Source organism: Saccopteryx bilineata, chromosome 2, assembly GCF_036850765.1.
Source record: "Saccopteryx bilineata isolate mSacBil1 chromosome 2, mSacBil1_pri_phased_curated, whole genome shotgun sequence".
NCBI classification, from domain to species: Eukaryota; Metazoa; Chordata; class Mammalia; order Chiroptera; family Emballonuridae; genus Saccopteryx; species Saccopteryx bilineata.
Window position 1 is genome coordinate 175922099 of NC_089491.1, and position 26809 is coordinate 175948907.

The 26809-nt window shown below is 47.2% G+C and overlaps 1 pseudogene; it reads left to right on the plus strand.

Annotated features, from left to right (window-relative positions):
* Window positions 1–5282: 5282 nt before the first annotated feature.
* Window positions 5283–24763, plus strand: LOC136322383 (solute carrier family 22 member 13-like; annotated as a pseudogene).
* The last annotated feature ends 2046 nt before the right edge of the window (window positions 24764–26809 follow it).

Genomic DNA, 26809 nt, shown 5'->3' on the forward strand with positions numbered 1-26809 from the left:
ATGCTAGATATCGGTGCCAAATTTAACAAAAAATGCAATTTTTAAATAATTGCGGTAAATAATTATTAAGTATAATTTCATTTGACGAGACCAAAATATCAACTGGGTGATTGGCCTCGTCAAGTAAACTTCGTCCTGGGTTCATCGCTGAGCGTGCCGTCTGCCGCGCGGAACCCCGGACGTTTTAAAAACTCGCTAAACAACGCAGTTATTCTCACCTAGTTGGCCCATCACAACTGTAGTGTTTCACATCATTCAGTTGGTGGTAATTTGAAATAAGTGTCAGTCAAAACTGTTGTAATAAATATACATATATATTGTATAGATATAATTGGTAAGTATTTGATTTTATTTTTATCAATATTAAACTCTTTATTAAGTACTTCTTGCATCGGGGCTAGAAAGCAATAATATTTTATAAATATTATTGGGGCTATAATAGTGCATGCATGACAATTTTAATTTTAGAAGCATAACTTTCCAGAAAATTTTGTCAAGTGGAAAAAATATAGATACCTTTTGATTTGCGGTGGTAGTGTAGTAAATGTGTTCTATACATTTAAATAAATATGAATTTTTAGTATACATTTACTCTATGTCACATTGAATATATTTTAACACATTTTAATATTAGTTTTTAATTGATCTTCTTTTTATTTCTTATAGCCCATAGTAAAATAAATGGTGCAAGCAAGAAAAAAACTCGTCAATATTCAGAGGAATATTTAAAATTTGGGTTCATACCCGCTGTTCACGATGAGCGGATTCCTTTTTGTCTTTTATGCCAGCAATGCTTGACCAACGAATCAATGAAACGAGGTCGTCTTGAGGTGCATTTGAAGGCGAAACATAGTGCTCATATTAATTCAGATTTGAGTTACTTTAAAACTTTAAAGAAAAAATTTGAAAAAAGAACAACATTAAAGTCTCTATTTACTGCTCATACTTCAACTAATTATCGTGTTCTTAAGGCTAGTTATCAAATTTCTTTATTCGTCGCTAAAACTGGAGAAAATCACACAATAGGAGAGAATTTAATAAAACCGTCAATATCAGCATTTCTTAAAACGGTTCTTGAAAAAGATGACAAAGATGTAAAAGCTATGCCACTCAGTGACAATACTGTTAGCAGAAGAATAGACGAAATGAGTGAGGATATTGAAAAACAACTTATTGAAAAGCTGAAAACAAGAAAATTCTCCTTGCAAATGGATGAATCAACTTTGAGAGACAGTGAGGCAGTATTGATAACTTATGTAAGATATATTGATAAAGGACATTTTGCTGAAGAAATGTTGTTCTGTAAAAGATTAGAAAGCACCACTACCTCCAAAGATATATATAATAAGCTAAAAAACTACTTAGATGTCAATGATATACCAATGAAAGATATAACATCTTGTGCTGCAGATGGTGCTCCCAATATGATGGGCAAGAAAAATGGCTGCTTAAAATTGATGAAAGATGCGAATCCAGAAATGATTCTTGTGCATTGTGTTATTCATAGGGAAAACTTGGTAGCTAAAAACATCTCGCCTGTTCTGAATGAAGTATTACATACAGTAATAAAGTGTGTTAATGCTATTAAAGCTAGTGCCAAATGTGAGCATCTTTTCAAGCTATTTTGTGAAGAACAAAATGAAGGCCATGTGAGACTTTTACTTCATACTGAAGTAAGATAGCTATCTAAAGGAAACTGTTTGAAAAGATTTATGGAACTGTTTGATACTCTTAGTGATTTTTTAAGCGACAAACCTGAAATGAAGTATCTGTTAACAATAGATGGTAAAGCATTTGTGAGTTATTTAGCTGCTATCTTTGAAAAACTAAATATATTAAATATGCAACTTCAAGGAACAAATAAAACTCTTGTCAATGCAAAAGCAAAGTGAACAAATCAATTTTTTAATGTTAAAAATTATGTATGTTACATGTGGGGGGGACATAAAAATTTTTGAAAGGTTAAGGTGGGGCATGGCACAAAAAAGGTTGGGAAACACTGGTCTAGATCCACTTTTGGTCAAAGGGAAGAAAAAAGTCATGTTCTATCAAAGTAATTCATACACTGGAGGCCAAAGTCAGAATCCTGCCCCCACCCTCAGTTGACAGAGATGATGGTAGATACAGTCCTTTGCCATTCTCAGATGACACAACTGTTCAGAGGGAAAATGGAGGCTGGAGCCACTGGGGCATTGGCAGAAGGGCTAATTATCCCAGCAACCTGCTCCCACCCAGCCCTCAAAGACAAGGAGGAAAAATCTGAGCTTAGGATGCATACCCTAATTGTCTTAAGTTTTAGAAGGTCTAGAATAGGCAGGAATCTTTCTTTCTCTGTCCTTACCCTTCTCCTCCTTCTTCATAACTACTTTATTGAGATACAATTAATATATTTAAAGTGTGCAGTGTTATTTTAGTATATTCATAGAGTTGTGCAATCACTGCCACACTTTTAGAATACTCCTATCACCCCCAAAGAAACCCCATTACTCCTCAACCCTCTCATCTCTCCAAGGCCCTGCCAACCACTCAGTTCTTTATGAATTTACTTGTTCTGCACATACCATATAAACAGAATTATCTGATTATACTGCCCTTTTTTTTTTTTTTTTTTTTTTGTATTTTCCTGAAGTGAGAAGCAGGGAGGCCGAGAAACAGACTCCCGCATGTGCCCTGACAGGGATCCACCCAGTAAGCCCACTGGGGGGGCGATTGTAACTGGAGCCATTCTAGAGCCTGAGGTGGAGGCCATGGAGCCATCCCCAGTGCCCAGGGCCAACTTTTCTCCAATGGAACCTTGGCTGCAGGAAGGGAAGAGAGAGACAGAGAGGAAGGAGAGGGGGAGGGGTGGAGAAGCAGATGGGCACTTCTCCTGTGTGCCCTGGCCGGAAATCGAACCTGGGACTCCTGCACGCCAGGCCGACACTCTACCACTGAGCTAACTGGCCAGGGTCTTTTGTGAATAACTTTCACTTACATTTTCAAGTTTTATCCATATTTTAACATACACTAATACTTTATTTCTTTTTATTGATGAATATTATTTCATGGTATGCATATGTTATATTGAAATTACTCATTCATTAGCTGATAGATTAGGGGTATTTTCCTTCGCTTTTTGGCTATTTTGAATAATGCTGCTATGAACACTGTGTAAAAGATTTTGTGTGAACATTTTTTTAATTAAGAATATTTTATTGTTTTTTAGAGAAAGAGAGATTTTATTGTGTTTTAGAGAGAGAGAAACATTGATTTGTTGATCCCCTTATTTCTGCATTCATTTGTTGACTCTTGTATATGCTCTCTCCAGGGATTAAACCCACAACCTTGGCTTAGCAGCATAATGCTCTAGCACAGGGGTCGGGAACCTATGACTTGCGAACCATGATGGCTGCATCTGGCTCGCAGACAAATCTTTAATAAAAATAATAATAACATTAAAAATATAAAACATTCTCATGTATTACAATCCATTCATTTCCTACCGATCATGTTCATGGTTGTGGGTGGCTGGAGCCAATCACAGCTGTCCTCCGGGACAACACCAAATTTTTATTGGATAATGTGTAACGTACACGGGTCATTATATGGCTCTCATGGAATTACATTTTAAAATATGTGGTGTTCATGGCTCTCTCAGCCAAAAAGGTTCCTGACCCCTGCTATAGCTTATGTCTAGGGAAGGGGTCCCCAAACCTTTTACACAGGGGGCCAGTTCACTGTCCCTCAGACCATTGGAGGGCTGGACTATAAAAAAAAAACTATGAACAAATTCCTATGCACACTGCACATATCTTATTTTAAAGTAAAAAAATAAAACAAAACGGGAACAAATATAATATTTAAAATAAAGAACAAGTAAATTTAAATCAACAAACTGACCAGTATTTAAATGGGAACTACGCTCCTCTCACTGACCACCAATGAAAGAGGAGCCCCTTCCAGAAGTGCAGTGGGGGCCAGATAAATGGCCTCAGGGGGCCGCATGTGGCCCGCGGGCTGTAGTTTGGGGACCCCTTGTCTAGGGTCTGTGGCTTCCAAGGGGCCAGCTCTCATGGACACTTGCGCTGAATTCTGGAGAGTGTCCCTGTTGGTTCTGGGTCCTGTGGCCACACATCCCACTTCCCTTGTGACTGGACAGAAAGACCACAGAAGTGGAGGAAGGAAATCTGGGCACCGTACTCCCTGGATTCCTGGCGGAAAACGCGCCTCCCTAGCCATGACTTTTCATAGGGCCTGTTGCTCTCTGTCTCTGTTGAACTTGACAGTTTTATGGCCTGTCAGAAACTGCAGGGTGAGATGCCACTGCCATTGCTGGGCATCCTGCTCAGAGTTTCCACGCTCCTCCCAGTTTAAAACTCTTCGTGTGTGTGTGTGTGTGTGTGTGTGTGTGTGTGTGTGTGTGTGTGTGTGTGTGAAGTATTCAGTTGCTTAGGGCAGTGGTCGGTAAAGCGCAGCTCACCAGCCACATGCGGCTCTTTGGCCCCTTGAGTGTGGCTCTTCCACAAAGTACCATGTGTGGTTTGGTAGGGAGACAGGAGATGAGCAGGCAGCGGGGATACACAGCGCGGGGGAGGCGTGCATGATTCATGCACGAGTTGAGTGAGCCAGTCAGTCAGCAGTCTCATGTGCAGTGGTTAGTGCTAGCCGCGTCCGCAAATCGCACTCAGGTGACAAAAGTACCTACTCAAAGCATAAAGTTACCTGTATTTTTCCAACCAGCTGCAAATCCTACAGGTGTTTTTGTCATCAATTTAAGAATTATAATTATTTTGGGTTGGTGGCAAAATAATTTTGAGGACGTTTATAGCAAAGGCCAGCTTAGGAGTATCCTAGTTAATAACAATGTACCTACCTATATAGTTTAAGATTTAAAAATTTGGCTCTCAAAAGAAATTTCAGTCGTTGTACTGTTGATATTTGGCTCTGTTGACTAATGAGTTTGCCGACCCCTGGGCTAAGGTGGTCCTTGCGTGGAGTTAATAGTATATATACAGGCTGGGTCCCTCCACCTCTCCTGACTCGTCCTCCTTGGCTTAACATGGGCTGTTGCTAGAAGGGACTCCGCTGTTCCTTTGGGTATCAAAATGACTCTCAGAATTTGAGTTATGTTAAGATGACAGGGGGAGGGGAAGGGGGTGTGTTGTGTCCTTTATAATGTTTGGTAAAGCTCTGTCCTGTGTGCTGGGCCTGAGGTTTTCTTCGTTCTTGTGATGCCCCTGTCGATCAAATAGTCAGTTAAACACCAGCCATTCTGCAAGACAGAGCGGACTGTTTATTTCATCATGTCTCTCCTTGACAGGGAGCTGCAGTGTGAAAGTGGAGCTGGTTTAAACATTAATGCAGCTGTTACCACAGCCAAGGAGAGCAGGTAACACAGGGCCAAGAGTCACAGCGCTCTGCTGGCCTCAGGCTGAGGATGTAGTGACCAATTTTCCCAGGTCCTGGCTGAAATAGGTCGCTTCCAGCTACAGCTGTTGGTGCTGCTGAGTGTCTCCAACTTCCTGCATGCCTTCTACATGTTTGGCCAGGTCTTCATGGTCCTGGATGAGAGACTCACTACTGTTCAGTGGCCTGGATCAAGAACCACACCTTGAACCTGAGTGATACTGAGTAGCTGTCCCTGACTGTGCCTCTGGATGACGCAAGCAACCCTGGACCCTGCATCATGTTCCGGCTGCCCCCTGACAACGCCAGACTGGAGGACATCCTTGCGCACCGCTTCAATGAGACACAGCCTTGTGACAGGGGCTGGGACTATTCTGAAGGCAGGCCTCTGTCCCTAAAGAAGAGGTAGGCTGCCTTTTTGGGCTGTCCCCTTGTTTGAGGTCTGTCAGTCCCTCTGCCTTATGCTCTGCTGGAAGTCACTGGGGTCGCTGCCTTGGTCTCGCCCCTGTGCCCAAATGACTGTGACCACTGTTACACCTGTTTGTCCTTTTGCCAGTCATCCTGCTTCTCTTTGTCCTCCGCCTCTAGGCCCGTCTACCTCTCTATCCATTTTCTCTCCTGGGCTTTCTTGCTTGTCTGTCCATTCATCTTTGCCTGTCCCTTTGTCTGTCCTTCTGCCTTCCTTCCTGTCTCCTCCTGTTTTTCTGTCTTGATGCCTTTCCATGTTGTCATCTGTCTGTCCATTTAACTCTGTGTTTCATTCAGTCTGTGCTGCGTGGATGCCTCCTTCCCGACCTCCCTGTGTTCTCCCTCTCTAGTGCTCTTTCCCTGTCCACACAGCTACCTTTCTGTTCACTTGACTTGGCCTTCCTACCTTTTTTTTTTTTGTATTTTTCTGAAACCAGAAACTGGGAGGCAGTCAGACAGACTCCCGCATGCACCCAACTGGGATCCACCCGGCATGCCCACCAGGGGGCAATGCTCTGCCCATCTGGGGCATCGCTCTGTTGCAACCAGAGCCATTCTAGCCTCTGAGGCAAAGGCCATAGAGCCATCCTCAGCGCCCAGGCAAACTTTGCGCCAATGGAGCCTCGGCTGCGAGAGGGGAAGAGAGAGACAGAGAGGAAGGATAGGGGGAGGAGTGGAGAAGCAGATGGGTGCTTCTCCTGTGTGCCCTGGCCGGGAATCGAACCCGGGACTTCTGCATGCCAGGCCAACGCTCTACCACTGAGCCAACCGGCCAGGGCCAGCCTTCCTACCTTTTAGCTTCTCTCTCTCCATCTCCACCTCTAGCACTGGTCTCTAGGACTGCCCATGACTCTAGGGCTTGTCCTGCTGAACACTGATCATTTGCTCTTGTTCATTCATTCTCTTGGAGGCACCCAGACAGAGAAGCAGTGAGATTTCTCCCTCCAGCCGGCTCCGGTGGAACAGACCCTCGGAGAAGATCTAGACCCCTGATGGTGGGAGGAGGCTTGCAGTGGAGCCAGGACTTTGCCAGGGTGGCCTCATAGGCTGGCCGTGGAGTGGGACTTGCATGGCTCCTGCTGCCCCGTTCCCTGCAGGAGTGGGACCATGGGCATTCTCGAGAGGGGCTGTGCAGCGCCTGCCTTTATGGTGACAGGTCCCAAGTCTTGTGGAGAGGGCCATCTGGAGTACAGAGATTAAACATTTCTTTTTACCCTCATGGGTAAAAACGTTATTCTTTCCTAGGAGCTCTCAGAGGATAATGTTTTAACAGAAAGCAAACATTTCGCTTTTAACGTGTGACAATAAACCAGTCTCTAGGACCTTGGCCGTCTGAAAATACATTTTATTGTCTTCATCTTGTCACCGCGTTCCACCCCACAGGGAGAGAAGGGACCTGTGAGCTCTCCAGCCTCTGGATCTAGGCCAACCTAGCCCAGTCTGACTCTCCCTGGCCTCTCAGCATCCAGCCTTCACTGGCCTCAGAGCTGGGGGGGGGGGCGGTGCCTGCCTCTACAATGCTTGTGAACTCTGCCAGCCTGGCCTAATACCACCCCCCTTACAGCAGCCCAGGAAAACATCCAGATTGCTGGAAGCCACCTACCCGTCGTTCACAGCCTGTGCAGGACTGTTTGTGTATTCTGTTCAACCAAAGGCCCCCAAGTATTAACTGTACAGGGAACAGTGAGAGGCGGGGGCCCCCTGCTCCCTTTCTGTGACTCCCCCTGATGGGCAGGGGAGATCTGGGTTCCTCATATGGGGAGGAGGGGCGGGGTGGACGCTAGGCTGGAAGTTGCTTCCTCCTGAAGAGGAGACGGTAGACACCGCTATGTGAGCTGGGCCCCAGGACCAGAAGAATGAAGACAGAGAGAGAGGGAGTTCCTAGGCCCACAGGACAGCATAGGAAAGGCAGCAGCAGGAAGCAGGCGACATGCCCGGGAAGCAGCAGGGACTTGGTGTGTCTGGAGTCAGCGAGGGCAGGCGTATGGGCACTCGACGAGGATGCCCTGAGGATTTAGGGGCTCTTTGTCTCTCCTCAGTCACCATCCTCCAGTGTGCCAGCTGTGGGTTTGGGCCGTGGACTTCTTGCCCTTCTCTGACCTACTCCCTCCCACCCCACTCCTGCCAAGGATTGTGAATCCCAGGGGAGGTAACGATTTGGTGCTTTGGGCCCTGCACCACATGAAACCTCTACCTCGGTTCCCGAAAAGAGCGACCCTGGTGTGAGATCCCCGCCTCTGTTTCTGTCTGCGAGGAGGGGCTGAGTGGCACTGACAGAGGATCCTCTCTGAGCCGACATCAAGTTTCCTTCTTATAGCCACATCTTCATATTCAAACTGAAATACAGACAATCCTCACTCGAGAAGAAAAGAGCAGGGTTTTTTTTAATAAATAAAATTTTATTATAATGGGGTGACATCAATAAATCAGGGTACATATATTCAAAGAAAACATTTCCAGGTTATCTTGTCATTTAGTTCTGTTGCATACCCATCACCCAAAGAGAGATCGTCCTCCGTCACCCTCTATCCAGTTTTCTTTGTACCTCTCCCCTTCCCCCTCCCCCTCTCCCTCCTTCCCTCCCCCCACCCCCCGTAACCACCCCACTCCTGTCCGTGTCTCTTAGTCTCGTTTTTATGTCCCACCAATGTATGGAATCCTGCAGTTCTTGTTTTTTTCTGATTCACTTATTTCACTCCGCATACTGTTATCAAGATTCCACCATTCTGCTGTAAGTGATCTGATGTCATCATTTCTTCTAGCTGAATAGTATACCATGGTGTATATGTGCCCCATCTTCTTTATCCAGTCTTCTATTTTTTTTTACAGTGATTAAAAGCCTTTAAGCAAACTCTTGGCCAATACAGCAAGAATCCATAAAAGAGTAGTGTCCTTAACATGTTCACCAAGTCCAAGTTGGCCCCATCACCATGCCAAATCCCTGAAAAATGCAACCCAACCACAGTTCAGTCTGTTAGGAGCTGTCACAGGGAGCAGGAGTCCAGAAAAGTCCACATCCAGGAAAAGTCCTCATGGCACTGGAATTGTTGTCACCATTCTATACTTTGCAGCTCATGTCCAAGTCCCAATGACCACTGCTTCTAGCTGGTAATGATTCAGGTAGACTGGAAAAGCCATTTGCAGCATGCGTAGATATGGAGCTTCTGTTTTCCTCTGCCTGGAGAGATGAGACCAGGTTACTCTTCCCTGGAGCTCTGCGACTGCTTTTTGGAAGAAATACCCTAGGCTCGTGCACAGTGTCGTAGATGGGGGTGACAGCCCTGGGCACCTTCAGCCTTCAGTGGCAAACTCCAGCATTCTGGGCAAGGTTAGGTCATAGGTGGCTGGAGCAGGGCTGGAAGAGACTGAACCCTCCCTTAGAGGAGCAAGGGGGAAGCCTACCTTCCAGTGTCCCTGTTTCCTCACAGCAGAGGCATGTAAGCCTGGCAGGCTTTAGCTCAATGACCTTCCTTTCCACTATTGAAGCAGGATCCAGATGGCATCCTGTGAGACCCCTTTGGGGCATTGGAGCCTTTAAGGGTGTATCCTAAAAGCTGGTAGCCTAAAAGCCCCTGATCTCTATTGGGCTTTTTCTGCCTCTTGATATCTTAAAGGCCATGCTCAGAAGATCTCGCTGAGGGGTTTGAGGATCCCCATCCGCCTATATAAATCTTTTCCATATATCTGGAGCTATTTGGAAAAAGACAAAACAGTGTTATTAGCTGGATCTAATAAAGAAGGTAGTAGTTTGCAGGCAAAAAAGATTTGGTGTCTCCTGTTCATCAGCATTCAAAAGAAATGTAAATTTTTTTTAAGTAAAAAGCATGATATGGTAGACCCATAGGAGTTCCAAGATATGACTACCCCCTTTAAAATTTTTTTTAATTGACCTTAAAATGTTTGCTGAGTACACTTTAACAATACTTTAACTTTAAAGATTGTAAGCATGACAAAATACAGTAAATGCTTTTGCTCCATATGCAGGAGCATTTTCAGTTTAGCCAGTTTAGGAAATCCAATAATAGAACAATGCATACAGACAATGAGCTATAACACGCTTAGCAGCCTCTCCTGTTCTGATAGAGGTTACTATAGATTCGGAATATGTATCTACTGTAATGTGACTGTTTGCCAAATGAAGGTATATGAGTAACATCCATCTGCCAAAGTTGTCCTGGTAGGGGTCCTTGAGGGTTAACTCCAAATGAAGGGGCAGTATAGGACCCCTTAGACAGGATTTCCCAATCTGCCGTGCTGCTTCCCGGGAAAGTTGAAACTGTTTATACCGGGCTGCAGCGTTCTGGTGATGAATAGTATGAGACTGACTTGCTCGGTCTGTCATGGTTGCTCCATATAATTTTCTTTTGGGTAGCTTGATCAACAAGGGCATTCCTAGGCCCTGGCCGGTTGGCTCAGTGGTAGAGCATTGGCCTGGTGTGTAAGGTTCCTGGGTTTGATTCCCAGTCAGAGCACGCAGAAGAAGCGCCCATCTACTTCTCTACCCCTCCCCCTCTCCTTCCTCTCTGTCTCTCTCTTCCCCTCCTGCAGCCAAGGCTTCACCAGAGCAAAGCCCCCCCCCCCCGGGCACTAAGGATGGCCCCATGGCCTCTGCCTCAGGCACTAGAATGGCTCTGGTTGCAACAGAGCAACACCCCAGATGAGCAGAGCATTCCTCCCCGTAGGCACGCCAGGCGGATCCCGGTCAGGTGCATGCGGGAGTCTGTCTGACTGCCTCCCCATTTCCATCTTCAGAAAAATACAAAAAATAAATAAATAAATAAAAGAAAAAACACAACAACAACAACAAAAAAAAAAGAAAAGAAAAGAAAAGAAAAAAAAAGGGGGGCATTCCCTTCTGCTATAGCTCCAGGGAGCATGGAGTGAGCTTGAGTATGTCCTATGAAACATGGAGCTCTATGTTGACATACAAGTCTTTGAAGAAGGAGGGACTGCTGAAATAGTTCATCAGCATTTGTCCCTAAGACAGCAGTCTTTTTTAATGGTCAATAACTTTATTTATTTATTTTTTTAAACTTATTTATTAAATTTAATGCAGTAACATTGATAAATCAGGGTACATATGTTGAGAGAAAACATCTCTAGATTATTTTGACATTTGATTGTGCTGTATACCCCTCCCCCAAAGTTAAATTGTCTTCTGTCACCTTCTATCTGGTTTTCTTTGTGTCCCTCCCCTCTCCCAACCCCTCTCTCCTTCTTCACCTTATCCCCCCTACACCCACCACCCACCCCTGTTGCCATCACATTCTTGTTCATGTCTCTGAGTCTCATTTTTATGTCCCTTCTATGTATGGATTCATATAGTTCTTAGTTTTTTTTCTGATTTACTTATTTCACTCCGTATAATGTTATCAAGGTCCATCCATGTTATTGTAAATGATCCGGTGTCATCATTTCTTATGGCTGAGTAGTATTCCATAGTATATATGTACCAAAGCTTTTTAATCCACTCGTCCTCTGACGGACACTTGGGCTGTTTCTAGATCTTCGCTATTGTGAACAATGCTGCCACAAACACACAAACATGGGGGTGCATTTCTCCTTTTGGAGCCTTTCTACGGTGTCCTTGGGGTATATTCCTAAAAGTGGGATACCTGGGTCAAAAGGCAGTTCGATTTTCAGTTTTTTGAGGAATCTCCATACTGTTTTCCACAGTGGCTGCACCAGTCTGCATTCCCACCAGCAGTGCAGGAGGGTTCCCTTTTCTCCACATCCTCGCCAGCACTTATTCTGTGTTGTTTTGTTGATAAGCACCATTCTGACTGGTGTGAGGTTATATCTCATTGTGGTTTTAATTTGCATTTCTCTAATGATTAGTGATGTTGAGCATTTTTTCATATGCCTATTGGCCATCTGTATGTCCTCTTTGGAGAAGTGTCTATTCATCTCTTTTGCCCATTTTTGGATTGGGTTGTTTGTCTTCCTGGTGTTGAGATTTACAAGTTCTTTATAAATTTTGGTTATTAACCCCTTATCAGACGTATTGTCAAATATGTTCTCCCATTGTGTAGTTTGTCTTTTTGTTCTGTTCTTGTTGTCTTTAGCTGTGCAAAAGCTTTTTAGTTTGATATAGTCCCATTTGTTTATCCTGTCTTTTATTTCACTTCCCCGTGGAGATAAATCAGCAAATATATTGCTCCGAGAGATGTCCAAGAGCTTACTGCCTATGTTTTCTTCTAAGATGCTTATGGTTTCACGGCTTACATTTAAGTCTTTTATCCATATTGAGTTTATTTTTGTGAGTGGTGTAAGCTAGTGATCTAGTTTCATTTTTTTGCAGGTAGCTGTCCAATTTTCCCAACACCATTTATTAAAGAGGCTGTCTTTACTCCATTATATTTCCTTACCTCTTTTGTCAAATATCAGTTGTCCATAGAACTGTGGGTTTATTTCTGGGTTTTCTGTTCTGTTCCATTGATGTATGTGCCTGTTCTTATGCCAGTACCAGGCTGTTTTGAGTACAACGGCCTTGTAGTATAACTTGAGATCAGAAAGTGTGATACCTCCCACTTTATTCTTCTTTTTTAAGATTGCTGAGGCTATTCGTGTTTTCTTTTGGTTCCATATAAATTTTTGGAATATGTGGTCTATATCTTTGAAGTATATCATTGGTATTTTAATTGGTATTGCATTGAATTTATAGATTGCTTTGGGTAATATAGACATTTTAATTATGTTTATTCTTCCTAACCATGAGGATGGTATATGCTTCCACTTCTTTGTATCTTCCTTGATTTCTTTTATCAATGCTTTGTAATTTTCCGAGTACAAGTCTTTAGTCTCCTTGGTTAAGTTTATTCCTAGGTACTTTATTTTTTTGGTTGTACTTGTGAAGGGGATTGTTTCCTTAATTTCTTTTTCTGACTGTTCATTGTTGGTGTATAAAAATGCCTCTGATTTCTGAGTATTGATTTTATATCCTGCCACTTTGCTGAATTCATTTATCAGGTCCAGTAGCTTTTTGACTGAGACGTTAGGGTTTTCTATATACAATATCATATCATCTGCAAATAATGATAGTTTTACTTCTTCTTTTCCAACTTGAATGCCTTTTATTTCTTCTTCTTGTCTGATTGCTGTTGCTAGGACTTCCAGGACCATGTTAAATAAGAGTGGTGAAAGGGGGCACCCCTGCCTTGTTCCTGATCTTAAGGGTATTGCTTTTAATCTTTGCCCATTGAGTATGATGTTGGCTGTGGGTTTCTCATAGATGGCTTTTATCATGTTGAGGTATGTTCCCTGTATTCCCACTTTGCTGAGAGTTTTGATCATGAATGGGTGCTGGATTTTATCAAATGCTTTTTCTGCATCTATTGAAATTATCATATGTTTTTTCTCCTTCTTTTTGTTTATGTGATGAATCACATTGATTGATTTATGAATATTGTACCAGCCTTGCCTCCCCAGAATAAATCCCACTTGATCATGGTGTATGATTTTTTCTATATATTGTTGGATCCGGTTTGCTAATATTTTGTTGAGGATTTTTGCATCTATATTCATCAGAGATATTGGCCTATAATTTTCTTTCTTTGTGTTGTCTTTGCCTGGTTTTGGAATCAGAATTATGATCGCTTCATAAAAAAAGTTTGGAAGTCTTCCTTCCTCTTGAATTTTTTGAAATAGGAGTTAGTTCTTCTTTGAATATTTGGTAGAATTCCGTTGTGAAGCCATCAGGCCCAGGACTTTTCTTTTTTGGGAGTTTTTTGATAGCTGTTTCAATCTCATTTGTTGTAATTGGTCTGTTTAGGTTTTCTGATTCTTCCAGATTGATTTTTGGAAGATTATATGATTCAAGGAATTTGTCCATTTCATCTAGGTTGTCTAGTTTTTTGGCATACAGTTCTTCATAGTATTTTCTTATAATATTTTGTATTTCTGTTGTGTCAGTTGTTATTTCTCCACTCTCATTTCTAATTTTATTTATTTGAGTCCTCTCTCTCTTTTTTTCTTGGTGAGTCTCGTTAAAGGTTCATTGATCTTGTTTACTTTTTCAAAGAATCATCTCCTGGTTTCATTAATCCTCTGTATTGTTTCTTTAGCCTCTATGTCATTTATTTCTGCTCTGATCTTTATTATTTCCTTCCTTCTACTAGCTCTGGGCTTTACTTGCTGTTCTTTTAGATGCAGGGTTAAGTTGTTTATTTGAGCTTTTTCTAGCTTCTTGAGATATGCCTGTAATGCTATAAACTTCCCTCTCAGGACTGCTTTTGCTGTGTTCCATAAATTTTGAGTTGATGTATGCTCATTATCGTTTGTTTCTAGGAATTTTTTAATTTCTTTGATCTCAATGTTAACCCATTCGTTATTTAATAACATGCTATTTAGTTTCCAAGTGTTTGAATGTTTTTCAATTTTTCTATTGTGATTGATTTCTAGTTTAATGCCATTGTGATCAGAGAAAGTGCTCGATATGATTTCAATCTTCTTAAATTTGTTGAGACCGCTTTTATGCCCTAACATGTGGTCTATTCTAGAGAATGTACCATGAGCACTTGAAAAGAATATATATTCTGCTGTTTTAGGGTGAAAGGTTCTGAAGATACCTATTAAATCGAGTTGATCTAATATGTCCTTTAAGTCTGCTGTTTCTTTGTTAATTTTCTTTTTTGAGGATCTAGCTAATGATGTTAATGGGGTATTGAAATCCCCTACTATTATAGTATTGCTGTTGATCTCGCCCTTTAAGTCCATCAAAGTCTGCTTTATATATTTAGGTGCTCCTATATTAGGTGCGTAGATATTTATAATGGTTATATCTTCCTTTTGGATGGCTCCCTTTATCATTATGTAGTGACCTTCTTTATCTCTAAGTATGGTCTTTGTTTTAAAGTCCATTTTGTCTGATATAAGTATTGCTACCCCAGCTTTTTTTTCATTTCCATTTGCGTGAAATATTTTTTTCCATCCTTTTATCTTCAGTCTGTGTGCATCTTTTGATTTAAGGTGTGTCTCTTGTAGACAGTATATGTATGGGTCCTGTTTTCTTATCCATGCAGCTACCCTATGTCTCTTGATTGGATCATTTAATCCATTAACATTTAAGGTTATTACTGATATGTAATTGTTTATTGCCATTTTTTTTCTTTAAAACTGTATTCCTCTTTTGCTATATTCTTTTTTTCCTTTGATCTGTTTACAACAGGTCCCTTAGCATTTCTTGCAGCTTGGTTTGGTTGCAGTGAATTCCTTGAGTTTTTTTTTTTTTTTTTTGTCTGTAAAGCTTTTTATTTCTCCTTCAATTTTAAATGATAGCCTTGCTGGATAAAGTAGTCTTGGTTGTAGGTTCTTGTTCTGCATTACTTTGAATATTTCTTGCCATTCCCTTCTGGCCTCAAGTGTTTCTGTTGAGAAGTCAGAAGTCATCCTTATGGGGGCTCCTTTGTAGGTGATAGTCTTTTTTGCTCTAGCAGCTTTTAATATTTTCTCTTTATCATTTAGCTTTGCTATTTTAATTATGATGTGTCTTGGTGTTGGTTTCTTTGGGTTTCTTCTTAATGGAGTTCTCTGTGCTTCCTGAACATGTGAAATGTTTTCCTGCCTTAATTGGGGGAAGTTTTCTGCTATGATATGTTTGAACAAAGTCTCTATCCCTTGTTCTTTCTCTTCTTCTTCAGGAACTCCTATGATGCGGATGTTATTTCTCTTCATGTTGTCACAGAGCTCTCTTAGAGTTTCCTCAGACTTTTTGAGTCTCTTTTGTTTTTTCTGCTCTGCTTCTGTGCCTTTATTTATCGTGTCCTCTAACTCGCTGATTCGATTCTCTGCTTCATCCATCCTGCTTTTAATTCCTTCCATTGTATTCTTTATTTCAGATATTGTATTTGTCATTTCTGACTGATTCTTTTATATTATTTCAATGTCCTTTTTTATATTTGTTATCTCTTTATTTAGATTTTTGTAATGGCCATCTATGGTTGTTCTAATATCTTTGAGCATCCTAACAATCATTATTTTAAACTCTGCATCTGGTAATTTGGTTATATCTGATTCACTTAGGTCCTTTTCTGGGGATTTCTCTTGGTTTATTTGTGTTGTATTTCTCTGCCTCCCCATTTTCTCTTCATGGGAGTGGCTGTGTTCACGTGCTCAGGTGCACAAGCGTTGGTGGCCTTGGCCTTTACCCCGCCCCTGTGTGTGACATTATGCTAGGTCCTAAGGGCACTGGCGAGCACCTTTGCTCAGCTGCGGGTCTCCGCCTGTTTCCAGGCTTTCGCCCTGCCCTTGCAGGAGGAACCCACTCAAGGTACAGCTGCTAGCCTTGGCTCTACCACCGGGCAGGACTGCGTGCCCAAGCTCAGCTCAGTAGCGGAACTCTGCCTCTTCTGGGCTTTTGGCTCCACACCTGCGGGAGGAGCCAGCTACCAAGTCAGACCATAAGCCTGGGTTTCATGGGCGGGGCAAGGCTGTGCTCATCTGCCCTTTCTCAGGGGCTGGTCTCCACCCTTTCCGGGGTTCCCGCCCTTCTCCCACAGGCTGGATTACAGGCTGCCGGCAGCTGAGCTTGACTGCTTTTGCATGCCCCCTTCTTTCCAGCCGGGCAAGATTCAGCTCACACCTGAGCCCAGTGGTGGCCAGCTGGCTTCTGCCCCTGCCAGCAGAACCGCGCTTTTGTCTCCCACTGCCGCCCGCCCTCCGGCGCACCCTCAGCCGCGTGGGTGGGGGTGTTGCAGCTCGGACCCTAAGACTCACTACTGTAAACCCAAAAGTTCCCTCCTTCTATGCGACTCTGCTCTGAGTGCCATGGGGGAGCTTGTTTGGCTGCTCTCCTGCTTCCCTTTGCTGGTATTACTGTTTCCAGTGGAAATATTCACTTCAGCTTTGGGGAGTGACTCGTCCCAGGGGTTAGGGTGGCTATCTCCCAAAATGTTTCTCCCTGTGCCTCCTAGATTACACGCTCTTCCTGTTACTCTGGTCCTCTCCTCTCTCCCCCCATCCCCAGGAGCCCCGGGTGAGTGGTTGTGAGAGAGATGTTCTGCGTGGCCCCTTTAAGAAGGATCCTGGGTCTGAGAAATCAGACTCTTTCTCACAAACAGTATCCTGACTTGTTTCCAGCTAAATACTGTCCTTACGCCTCTTCTGGGCTCTGGGGCTGCAGGCTGGGGCTTTGTTCCTGGGGCTCAGGACCCTTTCCCCTCTCTGCTAAACTCACTTCCCACCACACGAGTCTCTCCCTGCTGCCGTTCACTCTGGGGAGCTGGGCAGCCCTCTCCACGTTTCCGCTTTTCCTACCAGTCTTGGTGTGGCTTCTTCAGTGTTCCTTGGTTGAAGAGTCCTCTTAGTTTAGTCCAAAGTTGGTTTTTCCAGATGATAGTTCTTAAAATTAGTTTTTAATCCACTTTGGTTCTGGGAGGTAGATGTTGGTACATCCGCCTGCTCCAGCGCCATCTTGTCTCTCCTGAGCAGGTTTTCCATGTTGGCTGTGTGTTCTTGAAGGATGGAGTTTATTTCTCCTTCTCATCATACCTGTCTAACATTTCCTGGGTGCCCGTCCTTGGTAATAGAAATGGTGAAATTCTGAATAGCGACAACAGGGTGCTCTGTCCCGGGACCAATGATGGGCTGAGTTAGGAGGGAAAGGGAAGCAGACAGAGCAGCCAGCTCTAGGGTCTGGAGGTGTGAACATGCCTGGCATGTCTGAGGAGTGCCAACATACAAAAGCGGTTGGGACATAGGCAAAGGCCACCTACTCAAAGGTCTTAGATACACTGGTGAGGAATTTGGGATTATTTCGAGAGACCAAAGGGAGCCACTCAAGGTTTTGGAACAGGGGAGGCAATGTGATGGGGTGTGCTCCAAGAAGGGGGGCAGAATTCTGTGGGTCACCGTGGCAGGTCCCAGACAGAACCATCCCCTCCCCCATGGGTGTTCGGGCAGAGGAGGTGGATGGCTGGCATCCTAAGGGGGAGCCTGTTTCATCTCCGTGACACGACCACATGAGTTTGGGTACGTACATCTTGGCATGTCTCCAAGCCACAGTCTTTGCTCCTGCACAGTGGAAATGATAAGCCTTCATGGGGTTAGAATGATGATTTGATAAGAGGTATATGAACTACAGGGAGGGAGTGAGCAGCAGTCACTGAGCAGGAATGCCAGGATTGGAGTCATCCAGTGGCTTGGCACCCACGCCTCCAGATCACTATAGCCCTTGTGTCTAAGAAATCTGTCACCAGCTGTGAGTTTCATGAGCACATGGGTTGTGCACCCTCAGCTGAACTAACATTCACTGAGAGCTTCCTAGGATGCTACTGTGCAGAGTGTTAGGTGATTTAATTCCTTGAATCCCACCAGGCGATACTGTGGAGTATATTTTACCGCCATTTTGTACATTGGAAAATAAGACACTGATGGATTGGCTAACAGGCTTGAAGACACACACGGTCCCTCAGTTTTGGCTGCAGAGGCGGCGGCAGCAGGCTCTTATTTGTTATCATTTATTCTAAATAGCATCGAACTACACAGGTGATCTGCGGCTGCTAAACGAACACCTAACTGGAAAGAATTGGGTGGGACATTTATGTCCAGTCCTGCCCTGCTTTGCTCCCCAGGGTGCTCTGTAACTGACGGGGATTGGCTTGTAGGCTCGCTGTAGGGATTGGTTGATCAGTCAGTCATTCAGTCAGGCAGCAAACCTATTCTAGCTTTCCCTCAGTCTCATCCTCGTCAGGGGAGGCAGAAATGTCTGAACACCACGGACATCCTTCTGTGGGATTTAGGATTAGTTGCCTAACTCTCTTTTCTTAAGGGAATAGTAATAAGTCAAGGATTGTTGTCAGAATCATATGAGATCTTATGTAAAGACCTGGTCATAGGGCCCAACACAGATTAAGCACTGAAAAGGCATTCCTTAGTCATTGTTGTGAAGCTATCTCTATGACCTCTGGAGGACAGCTCACATGTCATGGTCCCCACAAACATTTGTGTATGCAGCTGAGCTGCGTGCAGGGGTCACAACTCCCTGAGGGGCCACGAACAAGTGGGGTTAGGGGTGATCTCGTGAACTCACTGTGTGGGCACATGCAGTAGACCTGTGCACAGAGTTCTGTTGACACGAATATTTCTCCCAGGGGTTTCCCAGGCTGTCAACGTTCTCTTTGCACTTCTCCAGGTGCGTTTCCCCTCCGTCCCCACCAGGTGGCCTCCACACCTCCTTCCTCAAGGCGTATGTGAGGTCCCTTAATAATCTGATTGCCTGATGCCTAACCAGATGGTGGTGCAGTAGATAGAGCATTGGAGTGGGACTCAGAGGACCCAGGTTTGAGACCCCGAGGTCGCAGTTTGAGCGCGGGCTCATCTGGTTTGATCAGGGCTCATCAGCTTAAACCCAAGGTCCCTGGCTTGAGCAAGGGGTCACTCTGTCTGCTGTAGTCCCCCCCCCACTCCCCCCCGTCAAGGCACATATATGAGAAAGCAATTACTGAGAAACTAAGGTGCCACAACAAAGAATTGATGCTTCTCATCTCTCTCCCTTCCAGTCTGTCTGTTTCTCTGTCTGTCTCTCTCTGTCTCTGTCACATAATAATAATAATAATAATAATAATAATAATCTGATTGCCTGAGAACGATGAGAATTTCAGGGGATTTTGCTGTCCAGGCTGTGAGGAAGAGTCAGGGGTCTTTTGTCCGAGGTCCCCAAACTGCATTCCCAGTGCCTCAGAAATTTGCCATGACATCTCCAGGCCAAAAGAAATAGGTAACCGTGTTACATATTAATTTTTGACCCTGAAAACAACATAAGTATTTGTATCCTAACAATTTAATAGCCCTTAAAAGAAACAAAGATTCTTGAATATATACAGATGTGTGTCTGTTGGAAATGGCAAATTGTCTCAACCCTTGAACACCGCCACCCTCATTTTCTCACCCACATTGATTTTCTCATTGTGCTTGCTTTTTTTTCACGGCAACGGCCAGAAACACAGCTTCCCGTAGAGAAGACACCACAGAAAGGAACACATGTGATCTCATGTTGAAACAACTGTGCTGAGCTGGTAGTTCGTGTGATAGCATGCTGATGTGAATTTAAGTATTGTTGGGTTTTTTCCCCTTCAGTATTTAAATATCATGCCATGCCCCATAAGGTCATTCTGATTCCTTGGGACACTGCAGCACACAGTGTGGGAGCCGAGGGCATCGCCCGAGGAGTCTGTAGTGGGTAGCCTAGATGATGAAGGTCTTGCCCCAGCTGCCCCTAGACTCACATGTGCCCGTGTCTGCCTCAGTTCAACCTCGTTTGTGATCGGAAGTACCTGAAGGAGACCTCGCAGTCAGTGTACATGGCTGGGCTCCTCGCTGGCACTGTCATCTTCGGGTCCCTCACTGACTGGTAAGAACCTTGACCGGTTCATCCCTTCCCCAGCATGCTCTAGGCGTCTGGCACAGGGCCGAAGGCGCCCTCACCTGGGCTCTCAGGATAGGGCCCTGGGTCCTGCCTCACACAGAGAGCCCAGGGCAGCGCTGGGTGTCCCTTGCGTCCTCCCCACAGAGACCCCTTCCTGGACCTGTCCCCTTTTTGCTTTAGGATTGGTCGCAAAGCCAACATCCTGCTACAGCTGCTGTTCTTTGCCCTCTGGCCTGAGCACAGCCTTTGTGCCCAGCTTTGATCTCTACATGGTCATGCGCTTTGCTGTGGCTATTGCTGTCTCTGGATATACATGACCAATGTCGCCCTACGTGAGTATCTGGCACTGAAGTCTTCAGCCACGGGAGAGGCCTTGGGGATTGGCCTCATTCCCCAGACTGCCTGAGGGGGCCTGTCAGGTACCCACACCTAACCTAGTCACACCTGCGCTTCCTGGGCTGGCACTGAGGCCCTGACCCTGTCTCTCAGGAGAGTCAGAGGGGTGGGTCCAGCCTGGTCTCAGCCCCTGTGCTCACAGTTGCAGAGTGGGTGGGGCCCTCACGGAGGACGCAGGCCCTGGTCCTATGCCAGTCCAGCTTTGATCTCAGGCCGATGGCCCTCACGGGACATGCCTATGGCGACTGTAACTGGAGCCTCTTCCAGATCGCTGGTACTGCACCCGTCTTGCTGCTCTTCTACCTCTGGTGAGGAGCTACTGCCCAGGGCAGCCACCCTGGGTGAGCTGTGCTCCTGTGGGCTTGGAGTGTGGCACTCCCATTCCCCTTGTGGGACACTCAGGGACGCATCTGGGAGAGGGAGCCTGATAGGGATTCAGTGTGCACTGGAACCGCTCCTGGGGGGCTGGGGAGGCTCCAGGACCCCATGCCCCGCAGTCATAGCCATTCCTGACCTCCAGGGCTCTGCCAGGATCTGCCTGGTGGTTCCTGGCTCGGGGGAGGGTGGAGGAGGCTAAACAACTGATCCAGAAGGTGGCCCCAGTCAATAGGCAGAAACTCTCTCCAGAGCTCCTGAGCCAGGGACTTGAGGCAGGGGACCCTGCTTGTCCCTAAGCTGACCCACACAGACCATTCTGCTGGCCCCTTACTCGGCATCATCCTCCCAGCTGGTCCTAGAAGAGACAGACCCCTCAGGGAATGCCCTGGATCTGTTCAGACACCCCCAGCTTCGGAAGGTGGCCCTGATTCTCTTCTGCGTCTGGTGAGGGCACTGGAACCCATGCGCCGCCCTGAGGCCTGAGCCAAGGGCTGCCCCATCCCTGTGTGTGCAGGGGGATGAGGGATGGCGGCTCTCTGGCTGGGCTGGACTCTGTAGGAATAACGGGGTCTCTCCCTGGCTGTGCTGCTGTCCTCCTGTTGTGACGTCTGGCCAAGTCAGACTCTGAGTGTGATGGTGTCTCATCACCCAGAAGTGACAGGGACCCGTGGATACTTTGTAGGTTTGTGGACAGTCTCGGGTACTTTGGCCTGAGCCTCCAGGTGGGGGACTTCGGCGTGGACATCTACCTGATGAGCTGATCTTCGGAATTGTCGCGGTGCCGGCGCGCTGCTCCAGCACCTTCATGATGCAGTGGTTCGGCCGCCGGTGGAGCCAGCTGGGGACTCTGGTCCTGGGTGGCCTCATGTGTATCACCATCATCTTCGTCCCAGCAGGCAGCAGGACTGGCTCTGCCCTGGATTCGGGTACAGAAGGGGTGAGGAATTTGGGTGCACAGGGCAGGGAGCAGCACCCAGGTGGTGGGGCTGTCTGCCCTCCATGTGGCTGACGAGCACCCTTCCCCAGATCTGCCCATAGTGAGCACTGTGCTGGCCGTCATAGGAAAGTTCGCCACAGCTTCTGGCTTTACGATCAGCTATGTCTACTCTGCTGAGCTCTTCCCCATGGTCATCCGGTGAGGGCCGCGGTGCAAACCAGCTCCTCTGCTCCCCCGCCCTCACCGCCGTTCCACAGAGAGCTTCCGAGGCTGGCTCTGGGGTAGGGTCCAGGGCCACTGCAATTGTCATCGAAACCCCAAGCTGAGCCCAGGCTAGTGGAAGGACAGACAGAGAAGTAGGCCTTGCCCTGGCCATGTCAGGACTGGAAAATGGGATAAAGCTAGGAATGAATGGCTCAGAAGGAGCTTTCAGGTGGGAGGAGGAGTATTCAGCAGGCGCATCCTTCGACCCGAAACTAGAGAGCTAAGCAGATGGGCAGCTGGCTGACCGGGGCCTGGGGGTGGCAGCAGCAGAGCACTGGGTTGGACTCGGGAGCTCAGTGCTCAGGAGGAAGGCCGGGTGGGCTGCATGAGTCTAGAGGCCCGCAGGACTGTGGGCCATAATGAGGGGTCTGGGCTCTCCGGTGGAAGAGTGCTGAGCAGGCGCCAGGGTCTGGAGCTGAGGCTGGCTGAGGCTGGGCCCGCCCAGGTGGTCCTGGCCTATCCGCAGACAGGCATGGGGCTGGTGCCCATCTTCTTGAGGGTGGCTGGCATCCTCACACCCCTGGTGATGCTGCTGGACCACTACCACGAGGCCATCGCAATGGTCATCTACGGCAGCTTGCCCATTGGGGTGGGCCTGCTCTGGGCGCTGCTGCCTGAGATGCGTGGCCCGCCCATGAAGGACACCATCAAGGACCTGGAGCAGGGGCCCCACGCACGGTGAGCGGCCTGCTTTCCCTCCAGCCCAAGACCCTCACTCCAGGGCAGCGGCCCCTATCTCAGAAGCCCAATCCTCTACCTCACCATTGGGTCATTGGCACTTAGAGACCAGTAGGGGGGTTTTGAGGAACTGCAGACATCTGACTGGCATCGGGTTAGAGTCCCCCTACATTGGGGAAAGGGCAGTGAGGGACATTGCCATGGGACCAGTTTCTGGTCAGCCAGGGTGGCTTTTTGCTCCCTCTAGGCCTGTGAAGTTAGCATACTCACAGAAAGAAACGGAAGTCTCAGGAGGAACCCCCAGCCCAGGGGTGGCCTTTGTGAGCAGCACGTACTTCTGATTTCATTCCCTGGGACCTGGCCTGGTTCCGATGGGACCAGGAGCAAGACCGGCTTTGTGAGTGGAGAGGACACAATGGGACCTGACTCCAGCACCACGAGACTGCCCGCCTGCTCCTAGCCGCATCTGGGATGGGCCTCTCTCCTCCCCTCCCCTTTCTTACCCCCTGAGCCCCACCCCGCTGTCGTGAACCAGCTCGACAAATAATTTTGTAGGTCTCCAGGAATGGTGGAGGATTAGAAAATAAACAGAGAAAAGGGATGGAATTGGGAGGTCTTATGGTGGCTGATGGCCTACCAAAAGCACCTGCACTCCCAAAAGCTTTCTTTTTATAGTGTAAAGCAGTCATTTACAAATCAGGGAGAGCTCAGAGACAAAGTCACTTTTCCCAGGAAAACCAAGAATCCTCCCAAGTGCAGAAAACCCCCACCATGCAGAACATCTTAACTTCACAAAACAAAGGGTAAAAAGAAACCTGCCTCCAGTCTCTCTGAGGGACATGGGGAATAGGACAATAGGAACAATCCTTCACACCTAACATGAGGGTGTGGGGAAGGGCATGTAAATTGCCTTTACCAACTTACACAGTCAGAGCTAGGGAAGAGCTTAGCCTTTTGCAACTTAATCAGGCAGGCGAGGTGGGGGGTGGGCATCTAGGACCCTGTCAGCTTATTGCCCGTCCCCCACACCCCTTTGTCCCCCACAAATCTAAATTTCAAAGACCCTGTCAGCTTGCAGTCTCCAACACCCCACACCCTGTTCTGGGTGAGGGTCTTGGTCTCAACTTGTTCTCTGATAGTCTTGGGGGGTATGACTGCCCTGATCCTCTCAATTAGGGGCCTGCCTGCCCTCTGAACACAGTCAGACCCAGAACAGACACCTCGGTGGGGCCTTTCCAAGTGTGTGCAGTAGGAGAGGAAACAGCGAGGTTATGTTCTCTCCCTGGGCAGGAGGATGGAGAGGCCTGGCCAAGAGAAGGCGGTGGTTCTTTCTAGGGGCTGCACCAGGCCCCTGTGGCCAAGGCAGGGGCCCTGTGGGACATTTGATCTGCTGAGAGAAGACTCCGTCCAGTGGAAATAGGAGCTTCAGTCTTGTTTTCTTCATAGATCCTCTGTCCAGGGGCTGCACTCAGCTCACACCTAACCTGTGTGGCTCAGGGACCCAGGGGCAGTGGTTCTGTTCCTCCCTGTGCCCCTCCCCCCTTTCCCAGGCTGCTGCTTCTGGGTCCTGAGGGCCTGGTTGGGTGAGGGGAAGAAACACAGAGGGCTGCAACCTGGCTGCTTGCCAGGGCAGTTCTGAGGGGGCCGTGCTAGCTCATCAGCGGTCAGAGCACTCCTTCAGGCATCTGGAAGTCAGCTCTGTCCAGCGATCCTCTCAGCATCTCCTTGATGTGACCAGTGGACTCACCACTGACCATGGGGCACTCAGCGATGCCTGTGCCCTGTGCAGCTACCCGCATTCTCTTTCTCACTGCTGGCCCGCCTTCCCTTAGGAGACGGCCCTCTGGGGCGCAGTCCCTCAGGGCAGGCTACCTGGCCCAGCCGCTACTTGGCCCACGGGAATACCATACATCCTGTGCCACCAGCAGTGGAAGAGGAGCTTGGTTGGCGACTTTCCCTTCCTTTGTCCAGCCTGCAAAGGTGTCCCCAGGTGACCCCCATCCTGAGACAAAGGTTCCAGCCTCTCCTTGTCACAGGCAGCTCTGTCCCAAAGAGGGTATTGTCACAACTTCTGTCCATCAACTCACCTTCTCTTATGGAGCCTGGAGGTGGAGGCAGGTGTTGGCCTAGTTTTCCCCCCTTTGTAAACCCAGCATGGATGCGTCCAGCAACTCTCCCTTGAACACATGGTCGGTTGTTCCTCTCAGTTCTCAGTGGTGAACAAAAGTCCTGTTGGGCTTCCTGCTGCATACTCAATCACAGAGTTCCAAGCTGAAGTCTTCCCTTGGGGACACTGAGAAGTCTTTCTTGACCATTGTGGCACCCAGGCTGATATCGCTAAGGTGGGAAATGAAAAACCCGGAGAGGAGTGGAGGAATGGCCGTTCCAAAGCTGAAGGCCGCGTCCCGCTGGAGGATGTGGACACTTGCATTTCTCTGAGGCACAGTGACCTTTGTTCCTGGAAAGAGACCTACATGAGCCCTTAATTGACACAGGCATAAGTGCAGCTCCACCTATTGCCTCTGGGCCATTCTGCACACACTTCCCTTTGTTTAGGGATTATGGGCCACTGGGGAGAAAGGTCTTTCCCTGGATAGATTACAGAGCCCTGTGGCTTCCAGTCTGGGCAGTGGGAGGTGTGCAGCTGAGACCTCAGGGGAGAAGTCAGGCAGGTCTGGACCCAGAAGAGCTGTGGGCAGCCTGGGCTGGGCTGTGACCGTTCTCCCTGGGGCGTGGGTGAGCACAGAGCAACCCCAATTCGGGGACATGCTAGCAGTGAACCCATTACTCATGTTACAGTCTGTTTGGGGGGGCTAGGGGAGGGCTTCCCTCTGAGGTTTGAGTACAAGGGCCTACCAACTTCGGGCCCCAGGCTTCCCATTTTCAGATGGATGATTTCATGGTCCCTTAACACCAGTCCTCAAGGCCCGATGTGAAAGGCAAATGGGGCTTCAGCGGTCTGCCCCCAGGGTCCCAGGAGATAGGAAAGGAGGGCACACTGCATCCCCAGGTCGCTGCCAGGCACGGGGCTGGGCCATGTTCTTGAGCGTGGCCCTTACTCATACACCCCTGGACTTTGCCTTGCTCACTGCCCACACACCCACTCACCTGTCGGGGGAGCCCAGGTGTCTTGCCCTGCCTTTGGAAGCATGCTGAGCCCAGAGGTGGACAATTCTCTGAAGCTATGACACTGCTCCCAGAACCTCAGAAGGGTGCCATGCGTGAGGAGGATAGAGCCCTGTGGTATTAACAAGGCAGCTGACCTCGTGGTTGGATGTCCGGGGAGAGAACTGCAGGCCAGGTGAAGAGAAGGCGGGCAGGGTGCCGACGGGCTTCCCAAGGGAAGACTAGCAATAGGCAGGGGTTGCAGCGTCAAGGGTTTCTGTGAGTCTGCAGAGCCTGACCCAGGTGGGCTTGGACGGCCATAGCCTTAGCTTTTGAACTTGGTTCTGAGGGAAATAAAAGCCATAGTTTCTCTTTAAGCATGAGAGAGGCTCAGTAAGTTTTGTATTTGAGAAATTACTCTCGACCTGCAAAATATGTTAGCAGAAGCCAAAAGTAAGAAGCTGGGAAATGAGGCCGGGCATTGTGACATGAAATTGATTGCCAATATTTACGACCTCAGTGGATCCTCACAACTTTCCAATGAAGAAATGGGTGACGGCAACGGAACTGGGGGGAAGCTGGATCGGAGGGCCAGGGAGGAGGTGAAGGCCCTTTGTTTTGGTTGGTTGCTTCCCTGGCCTGTGCCCTGGGCACACAGGCTAGCTTCTCAGTTTCCTTTGCCTCTGGGCTCAGTGCGCACCCTCCTCAGAGAAACCCCTGAGATAGACTGTAAGGTATTTCCCCCCACCCCCCGAGGAAGAATGAAGGGCTTAGCCACCAAGTGTGGAATAGCAAAAGCTTTATTTAGTAAAGTACTTCCCGGACGATGTTCTCTA